The sequence below is a fragment of the Centruroides vittatus genome, unplaced genomic scaffold (genome assembly GCF_030686945.1).
Source record: "Centruroides vittatus isolate TY-2023 unplaced genomic scaffold, ASM3068694v2 contig_120, whole genome shotgun sequence".
Lineage (NCBI taxonomy): Eukaryota > Metazoa > Arthropoda > Arachnida > Scorpiones > Buthidae > Centruroides > Centruroides vittatus.
The window spans coordinates 209,013-229,029 of record NW_027120768.1 but is presented as its reverse complement, the minus strand read 5'-3'; the positions used below and the strand labels follow the sequence as shown (position 1 = coordinate 229,029).

Here is a 20,017-nt window from a genome sequence, read left to right as displayed (position 1 = left end):
CTGTTTATTTTCTATTTATGAGTTGTTTTTATAATATTTTATAGGCATGTTTTGGTTATGAAATGTTTTTCTATATTTTAAAAGGAAGGGAGAAGAAATTTCAAGTAAATTTATAAAATAAATAAATAAATAAAATAATGTTAAAGTATTACTTAATTCTATTTTCTCTTGTAGTATTATATAGGAGTGTTAAAAGATTTTATTAACCTAAATAATGAGTGACCTAGAAAAAGTTATCATCATTGTAAAATTTTAAAAATTAATAATAATTTTCTTAAAACAATACTTTATATCTGTTTCGTCTCTCAGATGATATCTCTATGGTTAAATTATATTTTTATCCACTTTAAAATCACGACAGCAGAAGAATAGGAAGAATTGTTTGGTTTTATGATATAAATAATATTATTATTATATTTTATAAATTTAATCACTAAAATTGTAAATTCTGTTACGTTTAAATATTTATCTTTACTTCAGACAAAACTATTTTGTTTATTTTTCTGTAAACCTTTGGAACATTTTCATATTTCAGACATTAATACATAAAATCACTTAACAATTGGAGTGATATTCGAAATGCTGTGTGGGAGTCGAGTTAACAAAATAATTTATTTCTAATACATTTTTAAAGGTAAATATACATTAAATATATATATATATATTTTTTTTTATTAAAAAGTTATTTCGTTAATTGAACCTAAATTGATTGTATACATAATTAATCTGTTTCATAATTAAAAGTAAATATGATTTTCGATTGTACCAAATGATTTTTATAATTAAATGAATGTTTATTGTGCTCTCCTCCCTCGATTATACACGCAAAACTTATAAATTTGCATACTTTTAATTAATATTAAAAAAATTTTTTTGTATGTTTAGAGAATAACGACAGAGATAAAAGATGAGAAAACGTGATAAGAAGTGTTTGTTTAACTATAAAAATCTCATTCTATAATTTTTGAATATATAAATGTACATTCAAAAATCAATTTAAGTCAGTTCCTTTTGTGTATATATAAAAGGAACTGAATCGAATTGATTTTTAAAAATTGAAATTTTAATTGAAAATTATCATTGTTACCTAAACGTAGCAAGTTACGTAAGTATGTTTTGTTTTTAATAAAGTGTGAGGAGCTTATGTTTTATTATTATTTTCTTTTCCCTTCTTCTTCTTAATAGGGTGATTTTTCTTAAGGGAAATTTTAAAAAAAAGTTAATTTTGAGAAAAAATTTCTTATATACAAATATAAAATTTAATATTCTTTTCTGTGCAGTACGAGAGAAATTTTTGTAAAAGTTTTTAAAACAATAATAGAAGAAAATATTTGTTTTGCTTGAAAACAGAAACAATTTGGTTATTTTAATTACGCGCCAATCCGTACACACTTATACGCTTAATACTTGAAACTATGCCGTAAAATTTTTGTTCCGAATATTTAGAAAATTCTTCCGTGTGTCGTCATGTTTATTTTTCACAACAACAGATGGCAAATTTAATATAAATTTGAACAATCAATATGTAAATTTTATTTTATGTTAATTAGCTTAGTATTAAAATTGTCTTTAATATTTAATTAAAAATGAAGAGAGTGAAATTATTTTTCTTTCTTTCCCTCTCCAAGTTCCGAAAATACAGTTTTTAAGTTTTAATTATTGGAATTAAATTTCATCTCTCGCGCATACAAAAAATGGCTCTGCAATTAATTTTATGAATATTTATGTATATGTATTTTTACTTGGAAATTTTTATAGCAAACATGTGTTGATTTTGAAAAATTTCATAAAATGGAAAATATATTTTGAATTTTATTTACGACTGCTTCGTTACTTGTTATTTTGAGTTAATTTTTTTCCTCCTCCTCCTTCATTAAACCAATAAAGTTAGCTTTTTTAATTGCTTTGTTCTGTAAGTAAATCTGCTACCAAGTTCTCCCATAGACTTTCTCTTATTTGTTCGTAAAAAAATATAATAAATATCAAAGATGCACAAGTATTGCATATTTAAATTCAAATTGTATTTTTTTAATGATGAAAAAAACCAACATTTCGTTTATTCAAATAATAATTAATTGTTTTTAAGCAGTGATATTTTTATACATTAAAAATTAATTTTCATTACAATTTTTTAAGAAGAATTTAAATTGTTGGGAAATAAAATGAACTCTCGGGTCAAGGTCAGAAGAGTTTTTTTTCTTTTTATTAACCCTGTTATTAAAAGACAACTTGTCAATGTTTACTGTAAAGAAGAGAAGAGTTTTCGTTAGAAAATGGTATGCCATTAACATTAAATTAATCAAAAAATCATAATTTTTATGCGTGCAGCAAGGGAATTACAGAAGAAAACTTGCAAATTTCTATTATTTTGTTTTATCAAGTAGTTAATCTTGTATTATTTTCTGTGTAATAACTCTATCCAAATCACATGTAAAATTTGAATAGTAGTGCTTTTGTATACTTAAAACTCACTTTTATTATCATTTTTAAGAAAAAAAAAAGAATTTAAAATGGCATTGAATAAGATTAACCTTTAGGTCAAGATCAGAAGACTTTGTTTTCTTTTTGTTTAGCTCCATCATTGAATGCTAACTCATCAATGTTTACCGTACGAAAGAGAAGACATTTTGTTAGAAAATAATATGACACTGGCATTAAAGTATTTTGAAAAAACAATTTTTATACACGTAGCATTTTTAGGCGAGAGAATTACATAAGCGAAGTTACAAGTTTCTATTATCTTTTAATTGAATAGATAATCCTGCATTATTTTCTGTGTAACTATTTTTGGTGCGGAATAAACATAATTTCCATTTTATATATCGATTTTAAAATTTGAATCCATTATAAAATAAATTTAATAGAATATGTTTAATGAAATATGCTACAGTTTCAAATATGTATAAATGTGTGTGTGCACTTTTTTGTGCATAAAAAATGAAATACTTTTTCATTATTTAACAATATTGATTTAGCAATTATTGTTATATTTTTTTTTAAAGAGGAACATTAAATTACACACACACACATATATATATATATATTTTTGTTGATATTTTATAAAACTTTTCTACTGAAAGAATTCTTTTTTGATTAATCTAAAATCTATTTTTGATTTCTTCAATTTCATATTAATAAGAAAAGATATGAATTATTATTATTATTATTATTATTATTATTCTCTCTTTTAATCAAAGATATATCATTTTTATCTAACTAGAAATAAATTACATTCTGTTTGCTAATCCAATTCTGTAAATTTTGAACATTATCTGGTATACTAAATGGGGGGGGAAAAAAATCAAATTTAATAACAGAAAATGTTACTTAGTTTCTTTTTTCTTCTATTCTTAACTTAGGAGAACTTATTAAATAACTATAAATTAAGTTTGGCAAGTTATAGAATTACTTAATATCATAATTTCTTAATATAATACAAAAAAATTACACACATATATATATAAGCGGAAATAAAGTAATTAATAGAGTTTTGTTATCATTTTCTTATTTTATTTTTACTTTATTTTTTTTCCTCCTCCCATTTGCAGACATACTCCACATCCAGACAGAATTAGATTTTTTTCTTGATATTGCCATCAGTAATATTGGAATACATACACACACACACACACACACACACACACACACACACGGAGAGAGAGAGAGAAATCATATCTCAGAATCAACCTTATGCCGACATAACTCTGTAAGTAATTTATTTTATTAATATAATATTGAAAATGTCTCTCGGTTATTGTGATCAAATGAAATTCCTCTCGCTCAATGAGCATTAACAAACATTAAGCAAAAAAGAAAAAAGTTATTTCCACATGTATTTATTACTGTTAACGTTTTTTCGGAACTACACTTTTGCTTTTTTTTTTCTTTTAAGAAATTTATCGATGACCGAAAGTTAAAGATAGTATTAGATACAAGGGGTGAACTTCATAAATTCCAAATTAGAAGAAAGAAATTTTAAAAATATCGAAGTTGAATTTGGGATAATGGGTCAAGATGGGGTGTGGCGAATTAAAAATTTACAAATTTAAAATATATTATTTAACGGTCAACAATCTCCAATTAGTAACTCAAATGAAGAGAGAAAAAATGTTTCGGAAGTTATGTAGGTTGCTCAATTTCTCTTCAAATTTTATTTTATTTTTTTCTTTCGAAAATTAGATTTTGTTTGAGTTTACCGAAAGAGAGAATTAAACACCGTGAAATACGCTTTAAATGCAATCTTTGTACCCAATTTACATGATAAATTGGAGAACCATTTCAGAAATTAGATTGTTTCAGATTAGGAGTGATACAGGTGATATAAATTAGTAACTCTGATTAAAGATTAATAATTTCTGTATTGACAGTGATACTTTATGGATTTATAAATTATATATACTGTTGTACAGTACTGTACATTTATATAGTAATATAATAAATGATTATTTTAAAGTTTTTTAAAATATATATTATGTTAAACAAGTTCAGACTCTGTTGAACTTTAATCAGTCAAAGTTCAATAAGATATTTAAACATTTTAGAATTTAAGATAAAATCTTTAACAAAAAAAAAACACCTATTCAGAACTTTTTTTCTATTATTGAAATTAATTTTACTTTCTTTTCCTCTCCCCTCTTTTCATTATTTTCAGAGTGATGAAAGCATACAGAAAGCAATTGATTAAAATTGAATAAACAGCTTAGCAGACCACATGCAATAAACCAGTTACTGACACATCTGCATATTGATCCAATGGTATTGAAGCTCTGAAAAAAAAAGGCAGAATATATCAAAACAGAACAAGTGTCTGTGGTAGGTGCAAACTTTTTTCTTTTTATTTTTTTCAACCACCTCCTCCTCCCATTCAAACTCATTGTTCAAACTGACCATAGGAAATTCCTAAATGCAACATATTTGAATTGGAGGGAGCAGCACAAGGAGCTTAAACAACAATAAAACTAAAATTGCTCTGTGTTTAAGATTACAGATTTTAATACAGCCCAAGGTCACATAATAACCTACACACACCACAAAGTTCTTAAATGTTTAATAATTACTTTCAACCTTCTTTTTTTTTTAATATTTTGATTAATCAAACGCCTCTACCTGTATTAACTATTATTGAAAGGGAATTTTACTCATTGTCTGAACAAAACAAAAATGATTGTTTGCTTGTTTTTTTCTTTTTTTTTTGTTTTCTTTTTCCTTTGCTTGTTTCTGGTTTACAGTCACACCCACTAGGCGGTCTAACAATAGTAAGCTGCATTGTCCAATCAGCACGGGAGCAGCTTTGCCGTAGGCGGGGGTAGATGTGTAACCACACCCACTATTCTGTTCCACGTTTCCAGGCGTGACTGAACGATATGCAGGATAAATGAAAACGTTTAAAGTTTTCGCTCCTCTTGGGTGTTTTAATGCGATCGAATTACACTTTTTTTCTTTTTTATACCCTCCCCTTTTTTTACGTGTCACGCGTTTGTTAATAAAATCGAGTTCGTGGTCTAGTTAAATTTATTTTATTATATGTATTATACTCCTATCAGGCGTGCGTTGTTTTCTGTTTCGACCTCCATTCCGGCCAGAGACTTGCAAGCTTAGTATTCACCCACTCACCATGTTGGAACAACATGTTGTTCGATGTTATTCTGTTCCCCTTCTCCTTCTGCCACTTCCTTCTTCCCCTAGCAACTCGTTTTGACCCACCCGTTGTCTTGGCAACTGGTGTTCCCTCCTCTTTGCCCGGAGGGGAACGCTTTTCGAGTACTTTAACGCTTTTTTTTCTTTTTTTCTTCTAAAAAACTAAAGCTTCATTTAGGTACAGATAACTAACCTGTTTTCTTAGGATTTTAATTATGTTTAATATATATATTGTTTATTCTGTATTTAACTATATATATATGTATGTGTGTATGTATTTTCCCTGGCTTTTGTGCAGACTATACACTTTTCTTCTTTTCTTCCCCCCGCACGGACCGCCTCAGGTCTCTGCTTTTTCACCTGCCTAGTTGGGCTAGGATCGGCAGCTGCTACTTTCGAGCCAGATCCTTAATTCACCAAAAAATCCTAAGAGGGGAGCGAGCGAACCAGCGGGTGAAAAAAACAAAATATATCCACTTTTTTCGTAGATCGTGCAGCAGTCTTTTCTAAAACTACTACTCTCTTTTCTTCTTCTTCCTTCGTTCCCCGCATCTCCCACCTAGACTAGACATTAATAATAAAAAATTCCCTATTGACGAGCTAACAGGCTTTTCTTAATTCTCGCTCTCCACTGAGGGTGGGTAGCTGCTTTGACCTTTTTCATCCCTTCACAACCGAGCTGGCCTTTTTTTTTTTTTTTTTTAATATATCCGCCGTCTTTAAACGTCCCTTAAACTTAGAAAAATTCCAATGTTAAAGTTGAATATTCTTCCAGTATTTGAGAATTTTCGAGCCATAACAGGAGAAAGTTGGTATCTTCCTCTCCCTCTGGGGAAAAATTGCGTATTTGCGCTCGAATTTGGACCACCTGCGCGCTTTTCCGTCTCCGTACTCGAATTCCGATCGGTAGGACGAAGCGAGTATTAAATTTCTGCTTGTGCACATCTCCCCTTAATCAGTACACACCGGAAACTCTCGCTGCACCCTCCTGGCAGGAGGTTCTAAACCCAAGTAACTGAATATTGATCAAGAAAAAGCCCTTTTGTTAGCTTTGTGGGGGTCTTCTAAATCACTGTTTCCTAAAACCGCCCGACTGCTAGTGCGTTGCCTGCGATTTTTCATATAAATTTCTGGCTGCTCGAGATGAAAAGAAGCGAGGGGAGAAAATCGCGAAACAACGCTCTAAATTGCTCTACATTAACCAGGGTGGGGGAGAGAAGTGTGCCATAACGATCTCGCATCGTGTTGAATTTTCATGAAAATAATGTGTCCCACCCGTTAACGATTTTTCTCATTCTTTCTCGCATTGTACTTGATGTCTTATAGATGATATTTCCTTCCCTCCCTGCTCCCTTTTACGTTATTACGTTGCGGCGACGTGTCAAAATATTTTGCGAAAAATCCACGACCTCTCTCGTGAAATTGATTTAAAATGCTGCCATCTGTCGATTGAAAAATGAACTAATTATCGTGTTGCATCTCTACACTCGATTTTTTTTTTTGTTTTGTTTTGTTAATGAACTTTAAGTGACTTTCCGTTAGGTGTTCGGATGGAGAAACGAAATAACTTTCGTTTTCCCAATTATAACGTCTTCGTAATTCACAAGCGCACGCTACAACAAGGGAAAAATGAAAAAATGAATTCCGTACGCACATATATTACCATATACATATATATATGTATACGTTTTTTAACACGCTGAAACACGGAAAAGTCCAATTTAGACTTTTAATATTCGTTCTGTACGGCGGGAAAAACTTTATGCCAGATCAGATTAATGACGTCACAGCCTCCGTTTAAATAAAGATGATGGATTTTCTGTAGGATAACACGTCACATCTGGCATCGATCGGGAAGGGGTAAAACGGAGGAGATGACGTTTCCGATTCGAATTGCCTCTCTCCCCTTCGGACATTTAATCTCGTTCTCTCGTCGGGTCGATGGAGCGGATGTGCCCGTCTCCCTCCTCCCGGCCTACCCTCGCCGTGACGAATGGCACATTCCACATATAGAAGCACACCACCACCTTTCTACAATGGGCTCGGCCGGTTTTAGCTCTGCCGTTCGCATTCCCCGCTTTTGTTGAACAAACAAGCGAGTTCTGGCTTAGAGTGTGTTCTGTCTTATCTGTTTGGGGATACCTGCAAAGTTTCTGTGCCTGCCATCCGCTATTTTTCCTCTCTCCGTTCAAAAATATCGCCTACACGTATAGATGTGAGGATGGATACCAAGTAGGTGAGTCTGTTATTTCTGGAAAATGAGTTTTTTCTCTTATAAATTTTCTTGTGTATGTTTGTGCTTTACGACCCTTCCACCCCCTTAACTCGCGTGTCTTGAACTCCCCCCACCAGCCAGCTTCACCTCTCGGGGTGAAGTCTGCAACGTGCGAACTTGTCTATTGTTCTTTATCCATCATATGCAATGCTCGAGAATTTCGGGGGGGATTTTTGTAAACATCCCCATCCGTAAGGGTTTTCCTGCCGGGATTATCCGTCAATATATATTTTTATGCTGCCCTTAATGTATCTCGTTCAATAAAGGATATAAAAGGGGGGGGGGTAAGCGGAGCTTGCGGAGTGTGGCTTTTTTTTAATTTTATTTATATATTTTTTAAAGTGCATTTGGGTAGATCTGTAATATCAAATTTGGGACAACCAGTAGAGGCTTAAACGGGTATGTCGTCTCACTAGGTTTTTAACTTGTTGAATGTGTTTTGTTTCCTATGTTTAGATTTTGCGGTTTTGTCATTCTTCGCCGGGGTGTTTACGAGAGTTTAGAGCGTGTGCCAATCTCAGATCGGTTTTCAGGAGTAAATGAAGTTTAGTAATCCTCTTCGAGATGATATTTATGCCCCTAGAAGGTAGAGGTTGAGCGATAAGGGGTAAAATGGGATGGATGGAAGAGACGATCTCTTTTTAGATTGTTTTTAATCTCGTGTGTATGTGGTGTTGGAAGTGATTAAAGTCTGATGGGTTTCTTTTTCTTTCCTGTCAGAAGTTAGAAATCGTAGCTCATGGAGGGAAGGAAAAAAAAGAATGAAAAAGTTCTCTATCTTTCATTATCTCTCCCAGAAGTCAATTTTCCGAGCGAAGTTTTTTTTATCAGCAAAAAAGGGGGGACTCTGGCTCTTTGAGATATTTTTAGGAAGAATTTTAGAAGTTTCTGCAACCCTGATAGCGACGTCGAGATCACCGTTTCGCCAGATTGAGGATTGGGAACGTTTGCAGTTTTAATCAGAGGAAGTGAACATGTGGCACGGAAAGGCGGGAAATCTAGCAAAAGCTTTTGGGTGGAGAAAAGTGTGTCATTCGATCGAGTATCGGGGAAGAGTATCGAAAGAGCTAGCTAGCTCTAACGACTTTCTACGTTCTCACGTATTCCCCCCCTTGTGTTGTAACGCGTCAGATATCCGATCGACTCCTTTTCGAAGAGGGACGCAATGTTAAACGCAAAAGGAATTGGCAAATTGCCAAGTCCCGTTTTGGAAAAGTGCCAAAATGGGGCTCCTTTCTGTACAGGAGCGAGCAATTTCTGGTCGCACAGAGTGCTGTGCGAGCAGCGCTTTTGTCTCAGGGATTTTTGGCGATAAGGTAGTGCACTTGTTCGGTTCCCCCCTCCTCCCCGGGGTGATCGCGTGAGATACGAGATAGGAGTTCCTCCGTCAATATTGCACAAGCGGCCAAGATGGGCTTAGGGTCAACGACCCTCTCTGTGTATCCGGCGAAGTATGCGCATCCCTGGTGACCCTAATAGGTTATTTAATTCGTTTGAGCAAATTACCGCGGACCGTCTGTCCGTCCTTCCCGAAAAAAGCATCGCCCCGCCGCCCCCCGGTGCCGCACTTTCTGGCACCGGGGCCGCTTTCCAATTAGCCCTCGAGCCCGGAGCCGAGGGGACAGCAAAGCAAAGCGAATCTCTGTACACAATTATGTAGCTCTCGCTCTCTTTCTCTCTCTCCGGTGCACTAATAACCCTTCAAACAACTCGACTGCCGACAGCTAAGGGGGGCGTCACCATGGCAACGGATCCAGTGCAGCATGAAATTGAAATGAAAGTGATTATGCGTACTGGAAATTTTGTCATAAAGACACTCGAGCGGGTCGAGAAAAATTGTCACGGAAAAATTGCGCGGGGGGAAGAGAGAGAGAGAGAAAGAAAGAACGGAGTAATTTTATTTTTGAAAATTTAATATCATCTCTGCTCTGCTAGCGCGTGGGGCCCAGCCGCGCGTGTCGAGTCTGCGGGACATGAAAAGCGTAAACTAAGTGTAGCAACTACCTTATAAGGAGACCCGATGGGGTAATACATAAACACACCGCTCCCGGTTATTCGAGAGATGAAAGGGTGGCCCCACGGTCCGGAAATGGGTCATGCGGGCCGCTCATCTCGCTTCGACTCCCCGCACCACAGGCAGAACCGGTTTGGTCAGTCGTAAAAGGGGGCGGGCGTTAGGTATGTGGATGATTTCGCTGGTTTAATACCCTGTGCATTCCTGACGTGCCGTCTTTATTACTAGCCGGTTATCCAATGGAAATACTTTCCTATACTCCTTTTTTCCCCGTTTTTGGATATGCCAGTCAATCCAACGAGTGATATTCTGTGTGGTATGCTGGACCCGTGCCATACCCCGAATGGAATCTTGGAAAAATTGCCTTCCTCCAACCGTCCCGGAGTTAGTTTGAATCGCATCCCGTCACTTTCCGAGGTCCGGCACCGAGATCAAAGCTGGTACTTCGTCAGGTACCGACGGGGGTTTTAGTGCCGGGCCCTCTGTATACCTCATTTCTCAGCCGAAATGCCCCAGCTGTGCAGGCGATTATTGACCCGCACGTCAACTACGTGACTCGATGGGAAAAGAGCCAAGTAATCGATAGCAGAACTGAATTTCCTAAATGACATTGAACGGTATGTGATATACTTCTTGCACCACGTCACGTGACGAGCGAGACACTCCGGTAATTCATTGCCCTATTACTGCGAACGACGAGAACGACCCGTTTAATCTCTATTAATTAAAATATAAATAATCTTTATACCGAGCAAACGGTGATGGCATTAATTATAATTTTATCATCTCCCGAGAATTAGTTGCCCATTTAGAACACCCGGAAAAGCCCCCCTGCAACGGTCCCGTTTAACGATGACATGTCGACGTGTTTCCAGTTTATATGGGCTTTTTAGTAGGGGGCGAGAAATCCCCCGTCCCCTCGATGGGGTTCAGTTTCTTTTTATACGGTACTTCTTCAGTTAATCCTCTTATATCAATTAGTTCGTTGCTTGTTTGGGCCGGAAAGCATTTTTATATCCCCCAGTGTTTAGTTACAAAATTATATACAAATATAGATTTATATAAATGTGACGTCATTCATTAACAGGAGTACTTAATTTTCCGTGTTATTACAGTTTTTATGAAAACCCTGGGGCTTAACAGATGTGATTAAATGGAGCAGGCTTGGTTTGTAACTTTGTATAATCTTTACATCGATTGAAAAAGTAAATTTAGAAGCACACTTTATTTTAAAATAAAAATAATTTTAGAATTATATATAGAGAACCCTTTTATCATAAATGTGTCCCCCCTTTTTTTGTCGATGCCAACCAATTTCGTGTCACTCAACCCCGAGTCACACTGCTGCTTCCATTTTTATTAATGATCAGATTTTCTACACTTTGACCAAGCAGACAATCCAAACTCTCACGTTTTATTTAATCTCTAATTTTTTAACTTCCAAGAACAGTTTCTCCATTGTTCGGTGGGAAACTTAAAAACAAATACGTGGGCAGGTTTTTTTAATGGTTTTTTTTACTTGTTTATCTTCTTATCCTTTCACATCATTCAACACCTTATCAAATTCTGCTCAATATTCTTAGCTTCACCGTATTTTTTTCCTAATTAGTTAATAGAGATCCCATTCTTAATTTTGGAGTAGTTAGGGTACCAGAAAAGTAAGCTCCGTATGATAAATTGCACTGGTTTTATAGGTAGTTTTGGAGCGAATTGCGTGTTACACGAGAGAAATGTCAGTAAAGTGTAATTTTAAAGTATTTATTAGTGATTTTTAGTATTTTCATCTGTGTAAGTGCCAGTAAAAACGTTTCGAACCATCCTTCATCCGAAGGAGGGAAAATCTGTACAACCGTCCCTTATCAACACGTGCAAATATTTTCGATTTTCTTCTTTAACAGATGGCATTTCAGATTCTGTTTTTACACCGGGGATAAACAAAAAAACTTGTCAAGTAGCATTGACAGTTTAGTATTCCGCTACTCCTTTGTTTTGCCAGCTTCGTGGCAACCATCTTTCATTGAGGCAGTTCCTTCTCCACCCAAATGGCAAGATTTGTTTAAATTAGTGGAGCCCGTTCGTTAAAAGGAAGCAGCATATAAACCCCGCGAGACTTCCTATCATCCTTCTTATTCTGCAGCACCTTTTATTTTACTTAGTAAGCCTAGACACGCGCTGGAGGAGCGCTAATTAATGAGGCTTTAGCGTTATCCGTAGCGGAGCGAAAGACCTCCGAGGCATTACTCACCAAGTTCCTTGCAGAGGTACCAAAATTTGTCTTAGGGCTCAAACTAATTTCGAAAAGTCAACCTTACGTTTTTTGCGTGTGTGTGTTTATAAAAAGGACAGGAGGACCCCCTGGGTGTTAGTAGGGTGTATGCGGTAAAACGAATTTTTGAGTTAGTTTCCTCCAGGTTAGTTTTAATTATTATGCACTTAAGACCTTAAATTAAGGGCAGAAGTGTGGCCAGTTTTTCCTGGTGTTGGGATTTTTTTTAAATACACATTTATCTTTGCCCCGGAATACCTTAAAAGTGCTCGTTTCCTATCGACGCCATGACAATAGAAGTTGGGACCCGAAGTATTCTAGGTCTTCGTTGTTTGTTCCAGAATTTTGTATAGCTTCTCTGGAGTTAATATCGTTATTGAACAGGAATCTTTCTTCCATTTTTTTTCCTCTCTCTCTCCTCCCTTCCCTTTGCTAAATTATAGAATATGCTTTCCGGGGGTTCCCTGCAGAACTTTATTATTCTGAACAAAGCCTCGATATCGAGTATTAGAAAGGCGTTTGTTTATGTAAAGATGGTCAAATTTCTAAACAAAAGGGATTACCAGAATGGCAGCTTACTATCTCTACAGCTGTTTAAATAGCTTCCTTTTATGTTAAAAATGGAGAAGAGGTGGTCATTTTAGCTGTTAACGTGTTCCACTTTATAGAGATTTTTCTAAATATAATACGTAGGAATGGCTTTTTAGTAATGCCATTTGTTAACCCGCTTTCTTTCATAAATTCGAATTTATAAAAGGTATTATTTATAGCCTATGCCGATTAGCCGAATTTATAACGTCGCTTGTCATAATATGTAATATTTATGTCAGATTATTATAAATTTGGCCAATTGATACGCATTTCAAAAGCGGCCAAACTCCCATATACATCGTTTTTTCGTGTTACGCGTAGCCCGTATATAAATTCCATCGGTAGTTACGCGTTTGCCAATTACAAGCAGTAATTTCAAATTTTTAAAAATAGATAGCGATGATTGGTCGGCGTGACTAATTTTCCGTTACACTCGTAACCAATCAGCCGTTTCGCAAATCGAAATTTTTCAAATGCGTACGGGTTATTGGACAATCGGCGACGTCGGCGAATTTAAATTTTTAAATAAATAGCTCTGATTTGTTAGTCCATCTACCGGCGATAATCTACTTAACCAATGTCGTTAACGAGTTCGAAATTTTGAAAGAAAAGAGAGAGAGAAAATATATATATTTATCGCCGATTGGCAACGACATTTCTCTCATTGGCCTTGAGCATTTCGTAGCGGAGTCGAGAATATTCAAATCTAATTCGTCGAAAATTCGATTTGCGAAAAAAAAAAATTTAAATTTTAAAATAGCCCCGCAGAACTTGATTGGATAGCCAATATTTTAACCGGCAATCTTATTGGTGGCAGAGGACGTATCCGCGGGCCATGCTTGATTAAAGTGTCGTAAATTGCCATATACGACTCATTAATCGAACACAAAAAATCGATTATCGCGATTATTATGAGGAGGAGGGGGAAATCGCTCCAGTCAAACAAAGTCAGAAATATCTTTAGGGAAATTTAATATTTCGAATTGCTCGAATGAACTCGAAACTCATCTCGGCGCACGAATTTTTTTTTGAGGAACCAATTCTTATAAAAACGTTACCTTCGAGGCAAATGTTTCGTTTAATAATGTAAAAAATAATAATAATAATAATATATATATATATATATATCTATATATCGAGCGAAATTTTTCAAATTGATTTTGGATAAATTTGTATATGTAGAAGAATGGAGCAAGTTAGATCGATTTTTTTTAATTATTTATTTTTTTAGCAGTTTTGCGGTGTTTTAAGGCGAGGTGACGTCAGAAAGGATTAATCGATTATTCCATAAATTCTTCGATCGATTTGATTGCAGTATTTACAGAAAGTTGTATTATCGACATCAGAAAATAAGTAAGAAGGGGGGAGAAGGCCGTTATTTCGCGTAAGGAGCGATAAAAATCCAACTGTTTGCTTTATTTTCTCAACCCCAGATAACGCCTATAATCGATATAACATATATATATATATATGGCAACAATCGATTAAAAATGGCGATCGGTTTCTCCCCTGTTGATTACTTTAGTTGGAGCGCGCTCTTTTGGCGCCTCTAACGAAGCGAATTTGCGGCCGATTGATTTTTAAAATTAAATTTGGAGAGAGTTAATTGATTAGCGAATCTCTCCGCGCCAATTGCATTTATTGGTTTAACCCCACCTGACGTCAAACCGAGAGTTGCGACGCTAATTTTGCCGGAGAGACGGTTATTTTCTTTTTTAAAAAGAGTGAAAGTCCGCCGTCTATTGGCTAACGGGTTTCTCCGGCGTTGCGCCATTGGCCAAAACGGCGTGACGGTCGACATGTGTCTCGATTCGATTGGTCGAGCGCGGTTTTCCGACGACGCAATTCATTGTGGACGTCCCGGAGCGGGTGACGTCACGGACTTTGCCGAGGGATTCGATTGGCTAACTTCGAATTTTGAAAAAAAAATTTTATTTTTGTAATTGGTTTACGGAAATCGTTCTGAATTTATGAGTGATTTTTTTTTTGTTTTAATATGCGTGCGCGTATACAGTTTTGCGATCTTTTTATGGATTTTTTCGGTGTTTTTTGTAGCTCGGTGGTAATTAACAGAATTAGCATACTTGTGGGGGGATTCGGGCGTTTGTTAAAGCATCTGGACGCCCGCTGCTGAAGTGAAACCCGGGCGTCACACATGCTTGCGGCTCACGTGACCGGTACATGCGGGCTTTATATGGAGCCCGGGATAAAGTCGCTCCCCGGGGCTATTCTTTTCAGAAAACACTCCTTTAATGGGCCTGCCCTTTCAATAAAAGCACGAATTGTGAGTAATTGGGGACGAGAGGTCTTCACCCGAAAAAGTATCGATTGCATTAACAGTCGTCGCACATATTCCCCCTGTCTCTTTAAAAATAAAATAAAAAATAAAGAAGAACTTCAAACGTAATTGGTTCTAACGACCCTGACTCCTTCCTATTGTTTCGTTTGCCCTCTTTTTTTCACCTTCCAGAATTTCTTTAAAACTTGGTGACAAATTGTGTATCTTATATATATTAAGATAAGCGGCACGGTTCGGAAATTGTTTTACTGTTTTATCAAGCGTGATGCTTTGTTGTTCTAGTCACGTGCTCAACCACGTGTGGCTATTTTCAAAAATAGCCGTCCGACTCGAAAAGGTGAACAATGGTATTAATGCGCCACTTACTTCCGATATGATCTTCCACGGTAAGAGAATTTCTAATAATAACTTTTTGGGATGCTTTTCTGAATATAATCGCTCCACGGATTATATTCTTTGACGTCATTGCTCGCCGTCTTTTGTGTGACGTTCGGGTGTGTCGCTCGCGCGCGCGCGCCCCGTTTTTTCCCCCCTGCCCGGAGGCCTTATATTCTAGTGGTTTCGTGGGGCCCTCCGCTTTCTTTTTCGTTCCCATCCGGGTGGAAAATCTCGAAAGAATCCCGCAGTCTTATCGGTCGGAGGGTGGTAAATTACCGGTGGAAGAATTTATATACTAGTTATATATATGTGTGTATGTGTGTTACATGAAATCGATACTGGCATCGTTCCAACTTTTATGATTTTCTTTCCCTCACGTCGCCCCTACCCATATCTTATTTTTCCAACTGACAATCAGAAAAAAATTGCAGTCAAACTAACAGGTTCGCTGGGGAAGGAGGGGTGGCACCGACCAGAAATCTAGCCCCGCTGGAAAGGAAAAGGGAAAGGAGGTGGATATACACATTCCTGACGCTCTCACAGGACACATACGCCAGATGGCTGTGACGTTAGCACTTGTCCCACTCCAGCCTGGTAGGGTCTGTCGTCATGGCAACAGTCCCCAAAGTTATTATTATCCCTCAGGTCCCCGGATATCGTGATTGCAACCGTCAGTTGGGCTTGGAAGTTGTTGTTCCTCCTCCTCCCCCGTAACCAGTTTGCTGAATATGAAGTTTGCTCTTTTCTCCTTCCAATTTTTCTTAAAATTGGAAGAAAGGAAAAGATATATAACGATCGGAAGTGCTCCATGCTTCAGCCAGGTTGTTGTTATATTAAAAGAATGGTGGCTTGTGTGCGCTAAAGAGCTATATATATATATATATATATATATTATCCGCGCAAGAGGTTCGTCTCTTTCCTCACCCCTCTTGTTTCTCTGGTTTAACCCAGACTAATTATCTTACTAAAAACCTGCTATCCGTATTAGAATTAATTAAATGGGATGGATAGAGAGTAATAGGGTATTGAACTTATTTGCTATATCACCTGGCCTCTTGCCAGTTCTCATGGTGCTCGCTCGGTTACGGACAGAAGAGATGTATTGGAGGGAAGGCCACATTAAATTATCACCCGCCATTTTTTTTAATGTACGAAATCCCGTTTGTTTGAGCATCATCATCGCCCGTGCCCGAGATCCAGTTAGTTCGAGAGTCGCCACTCAGCGGGATCCCGCACGTGTTTATCAATATGCGACGAATGCCGCTTTTGTCGGAAAAAATCCGGGTACGGGAAACTTTCACGCGACGCTCGCGTGCGGTAACCCAATGGCGCGGCGTCACGCTCGGTATACGGTCGTTGCGCGCCGCTGCGTTACGATCCGTCGCTGTGTGAGAAATGTCGACGCGAGGGGTTTATTAATCGATGACGTCAAGGGAATACGCAACGGCGAGTTTGCGCGGTGACGTCACTATTAATTAAATTATATTTTAAATGTTGGGCTTCCTGCCAGATGTCGATAGACTCGGGGTTTTCCTGTTTCGTACATATTTGGGAAAAACGCGGGTTTTTTTTATTTATTTTTTTAAGTAACCCCGCAGCTCCCTATCGTTATTCAACCGCCCACCCGAAATATCGACTTTACCCACGACAAATTTGTTAAATCTACAGAGAAACTGTTAAGCTATACGTTTTATAAATCTCTTGTTCCCTCTGTGTTTCCGAAATGCATTGAGTCATAGCGGCCGGTATCTCTGCTGCTAGATGATGCCTCCCACTACATCTCTTCCTCATTTGGCAAACTGATGTCTTGTAGCTGCTTTTCCTGGATGTGTTCCCTTAACGTTTTTCAGGGTTTTATATATATATATATATATATATATATATATATATATCGTCTTAATGGTTAAATATATATGTCGAAATGCCTCTGCTGGTATCTAATGTTTAATTTATGGGCATTGGGTTCTTTTACCCCGGGGGGAACCGTTGGAAATTTGCCCCATCGCCAGCTACTGTTCAACTTTAACGACCGTCTGATGCTTTAATATGTTAATTTTGCTCCCCGAATCTTAACTAATAAAGCAGGCAAACGAGTGGTTATCGATAAATGATCCAGAGGTATGAAATTCCTGAACGATCATTAAAATTATATTAACTCCTTTAAAGAGTAATTTTTATGCCGCGATCTGCGTCCGAATGCGACAAATATGGACCGCACGTTCCGACTTTAACTCTGCACTTCGTCAAATTTAAGTAATGTGACAAATCAGTCACTTCTAGTAGTTTTTAATTTCTGCATTGGCACGGCAAGCAAAACCATTTTTCGGCCAGTCCTCCCAAGCACGTGGAGGGACCGAACGGTTTTGTATCTGCTTAAGCAACTTTGAAAGCAAAAATTGCATTCGTAATCTGGCGACGAACCGAGATTAATGTTTTGATAAACCCGAGCTGTCGCTTTAATTAAGTAAATTGCACTTGCATCTGATATAATTTTCAGATTTTATTCATTATTTGCAGATTTAGATAATTGCCAGGTAACATTAAGTACAAAGTGATTAGATTTATCTTTATTACTCCTGGAGAATTAGCCTAGAGATTGGTTACGATCCGGTATCGAATATTAATGCTGCAGTTAAGGTCATTAGAACTGCAATGGGGTGATGATTTTTAATCTTGTTTAAACATTTTTATTATAATTAATAGAATGAAGGGGAAAAAATATATGTATTAATATTTAAATCACTGACAGAAATTATAAAATGCTAATATAATTTTTTTTTTTTAATTTTTTTTCAGAAACACTTAATTAAAATCTTGTTTTTGTGATGGTAGAAATTGAATTCTGTAGCATACAATTAATTGCATTATTTGATTCAATAACAACAGATTTAAGTCAATAGTTTTGAAGATTGATTGTTGTTTTTTATTCTGTTAAAACTTGTGTGTTTGTGTGTGCGCATGCAAGTCTGTGTGCATGTGCGTTTACATGCAGACAAACCAACACACGCACAAGCACACAGACACACACAACATATATATTTATACTTAAGCTCAATACTTTTTCACTATTTGTTGATATATATTCAATTCAGAAAGTTTTGCACTTTATCTTTGTGGGGTTTTTTTTATTACAGACAATTTCAGAAACAATCTGGAAACTACCAAATGACAAGTTTTACTTTGCTCAAGGCAGAGCCGGATTTACATAGAAGATAACAAGCAAAAGCTTAAGGCCTCTCACCACGAGGATATAGCTTAGGGCATTGTCGAATTTATTATAATTTGGCAATGGGGAAGGGCATCCTGCAAGTTATAGCTTAGGGTCACGTGCTTAAATCCAGCCACAGTGGTGACAAATTGAGGTAATGCTCAATTTTCCTCTACATACGTGCTCCAAAATGTTTAATGTTCCAGACGTTAATTTAATATTTTGATGTTTTGCTTATTTATCTTTCTTTTTAGTCAAAAGATATAAAAATGTACAAGTTTAAGCAATTTTTTGATAGGTCAGGCTAAGGGAAAATTATATAAGGAAACAGTTTAGCTCATCTTTTTTTATACAGGAAAAATGCATTATTTATGTCTCTGAAGTGTATTTTTATGTGGCATCTACTGAATTTAGAAAAAAAAATGTTTTTAGATTAAATTTAACTATTTAAATAAAAAAAATTAAATTTTCAATAGTAAACGAAATCAATAATCTAGATTCTTTGCAACTTAATTAAAAAATTGAATTAAATTCTTATCACGAGCTTCTTCGGAGAGGAAAAAAGACTGGTTAACGTCGAGTTGTTACAATGTGTGCGCACACATTTATGTATTTTTAATATGTTAAACTAAACAAATTTTACACTACAGATTTAATCAAGATGAATGATGAGTTTTAAAATGTCATTGTTCACCTAATACAATTTATCTCTGCTACTAATTTTAAAAAAAAAAAACCTGTAAAAGATGGACACATCTGGTTTTTTTTTTTATTGTTTATTATTCTCTCATGAAAGAGCATTTCAGTTATAACTTATGTTACAATTCTTATGAAACTGTGCTGTTGGAAATTTGGTAGAAAGATGAAGTAGGTCAAGGACTAACCGTCAACCCTAACCAAAAAAAAAAAAAAAACAAACAAATTTCTTTTTTTCCCAATTCTTTTGGAAGTGAACCATTGTTTCTATCTGCCAAAACAAAGAAAGTAGTATTGTTTTCTGATAAGATAGATAGAATGTATCTTTTATAAGTGCATTTATAATATGTCGGCAAATCAGAGTATGACATACATGGGTTATTCCGTCCTCCATTATTGTCCTGGCATCATTCCTTCATTTCTTTCCAATAAAATTACAACGATTATAAGTCAGTTTTTATATTCGAAAATTAACAATGATTTCGGGAATAACTGCATTTTTTAAGCTTTGACTAATTGCCCAACCAGAGATAATTAGTAAAAGTTTATTAAAGATAAATTTGTTTCCCCCCCTCTTTCTTTAAATGTTTTTAATGGTGTAATTATACTTAATTATTCCTTTATTTTATAAGGAATAGTAACTCTCAACGTGG

The 20,017-nt window shown here is 35.9% G+C and overlaps 1 protein-coding gene across 7 annotated transcripts in view; it reads left to right on the top strand.

The window, feature by feature from the left end:
• The window catches only part of LOC136984350 (uncharacterized), a 147,866-nt gene that overhangs the window by 117,392 nt on the left and 10,457 nt on the right, over window positions 1-20,017 (top strand). For 3 of the 7 annotated variants that reach the window (XM_067281301.1, XM_067281318.1, XM_067281311.1), the window contains 2 exons: window positions 3,549-3,706; window positions 4,652-4,812. The gene's annotated coding sequence lies outside the window, so the exon portion shown is untranslated. Of the gene's footprint in view, window positions 1-3,548; window positions 3,707-4,651; window positions 4,813-7,372; window positions 7,874-15,447; window positions 15,469-20,017 lie in introns of those variants that run through there. The other 4 variants (XM_067281342.1, XM_067281326.1, XM_067281333.1 and 1 more) reach the window with 4 other exon arrangements.